The sequence below is a fragment of the Musa acuminata genome, unplaced genomic scaffold, assembly GCF_036884655.1.
Source record: "Musa acuminata AAA Group cultivar baxijiao unplaced genomic scaffold, Cavendish_Baxijiao_AAA HiC_scaffold_1136, whole genome shotgun sequence".
Lineage (NCBI taxonomy): Eukaryota > Viridiplantae > Streptophyta > Magnoliopsida > Zingiberales > Musaceae > Musa > Musa acuminata.
The window spans coordinates 7,514,288-7,516,787 of NW_027021348.1; positions in this window are offsets into that span (position 1 = coordinate 7,514,288).

Consider the following 2,500-nt stretch of genomic DNA (forward strand, 5'->3'; position numbering starts at 1 on the left):
TGGCACAGGGCTGGATGGGGCTTTCGTATAGCAGGGACGGTGCTGCCTCACGCTTCGCTCGCTGTCCGCCGCTCGCCGCTCGCTCGCACAGCCAAAAATGGCCAGTTTTGGCCCGTTTTTGGGCTGTTTTGGCCAGTTTTTGGCCTGTTCTTGCGTGGTGCGGTGACCGTCGTGAGCGGAGCAAAACGTCAGCCATCTCAGCACCCTGGAACCCCCCGGGTGGCACAGGGCTGGATGGGGCTTTCGTATAGCAGGGACGGTGCTGCCTCACGCTTCGCTCGCTGTCCGCCGCTCGCCGCTCGCTCGCGCAGCCAAAAATGGCCAGTTTTGGCCCGTTTTTGGGCCGTTTTGGCCAGTTTTTGGCCTGTTCTTGCGTGGTGCGATGACTGTCGTGAGCGGAGCAAAACGTCAGCCATCTCAGCACCCTGGAACCCCCCGGGTGGCACAGGGCTGGATGGGGCTTTCGTATAGCAGGGACGGTGCTGCCTCTCGCTTCGCTCGCTGTTCGCCGCTCGCCGCTCGCTCGCACAGCCAAAAATGGCCAGTTTTGGCCCGTTTTTGGGCAGTTTTGGCCTGTTTTTGGGCTGTTCTTGCGTGCCGCGGCGACCGTCGTGAGCGGAGCAAAATGTCAGCCATCTCAGCACCCTGGAACCCCCCGGGTGGCACAGGGCTGGATGGGGCTTTCGTATAGCAGGGACGGTGCTGCCTCACGCTTTGCTCGCTGTCCGCCGCTCGCCGCTCGCTCGCGCAGCCAAAAATGGCCAGTTTTGGCCCGTTTTTGGGCTGTTTTGGCCAGTTTTTGGCCTGTTCTTGCGTGGTGCGGTGACTGTCGTGAGCGGAGCAAAACGTCAGCCATCTCAGCACCCTGGAACCCCCCGGGTGGCACAGGGCTGGATGGGGCTTTCGTATAGCAGGGACGGTGCTGCCTCACGCTTCGCTCGCTGTCCGCCGCTCGCCGCTCGCTCGCGCAGCCAAAAATGGCCAGTTTTGGCCCGTTTTTGGGCTGTTTTGGCCAGTTTTTGGCCTGTTCTTGCGTTGCGCGGTGACCGTCGAGAGCGGAGCAAAACGTCAGCCATCTCAGCACCCTGGAACCCCCCGGGTGGCACAGGGCTGGATGGGGCTTTCGTATAGCTGGGACGGTGCTGCCTCACGCTTCGCTCGCTGTCCGCCGATCGCCGCTCGCTCGCGCAGCCAAAAATGGCCAGTTTTGGCCCGTTTTTGGGCTGTTTTGGCCAGTTTTTGGCCTGTTCTTGCGTGGTGCGGTGACCATCGAGAGCGGAGCAAAACGTCAGCCATCTCAGCACCCTGGAACCCCCCGGGTGGCACAGGGCTGGATGGGGCTTTCGTATAGCAGGGACGGTGCTGCCTCTCGCTTCGCTCGCTGTCCGCCGCTCGCCGCTCGCTCGCGCAGCCAAAAATGGCCAGTTTTGGCCCGTTTTTGGGCCGTTTTGGCCAGTTTTTGGCCAGTTCTTGTGTTGCGTGGTGACCGTCGAGAGCGGAGCAAAACGTCAGCCATCTCAGCACCCTGGAACCCCCCGGGTGGCACAGGGCTGGATGGGGCTTTCGTATAGCAGGGACGGTGCTGCCTCTCGCTTCGCTCGCTGTCCGCCGCTCGCCGCTCGCTCGCGCAGCCAAAAATGGCCAGTTTTGGCCCGTTTTTGGGCTGTTTTGGCCAGTTTTTGGCCTGTTCTTGCGTGGTGCGGTGACCATCGAGAGCGGAGCAAAACGTCAGCCATCTCAGCACCCTGGAACCCCCCGGGTGGCACAGGGCTGGATGGTGCTTTCGTATAGCAGGGACGGTGCTGCCTCTCGCTTCGCTCGCTGTCCGCCGCTCGCCGCTCGCTCGCGCAGCCAAAAATGGCCAGTTTTGGCCCGTTTTTGGGCCGTTTTGTCCAGTTTTTGGCCAGTTCTTGTGTTGCGCGGTGACCGTCGACAGCGGAGCAAAACGTCAGCCATCTCAGCACCCTGGAACCCCCCGGGTGGCACAGGGCTGGATGGGGCTTTCGTATAGCAGGGACGGTGCTGCCTCTCGCTTCGCTCGCTGTCCGCCGCTCGCCGCTCGATCGCACAGCCAAAAATGGCCAGTTTTGGCCCGTTTTTGGGCCGTTTTGGCCAGATTTTGGCCAGTTCTTGTGTTGCGCGGTGACCGTCGAGAGCGGAGCAAAACGTCAGCCATCTCAGCACCCTGGAACCCCCCGGGTGGCACAGGGCTGGATGGGGCTTTCGTATAGCAGGGACGGTGCTGCCTCTCGCTTCGCTCGCTGTCCGCCGCTCGCCGCTCGCTCGCGCAGCCAAGAATGGCCAGTTTTGGCCCGTTTTTGGGCCGTTTTGGCCAGTTTTTGGCCTGTTCTTGCGTTGCGCGGTGACCGTCGAGAGCGGAGCAAAACGTCAGCCATCTCAGCACCCTGGAACCCCCCGGGTGGCACAGGGCTGGATGGGGCTTTCGTATAGCAGGGACGGTGCTGCCTCTCGCTTCGCTCGTTGTCCGCCGCTCGCCGCT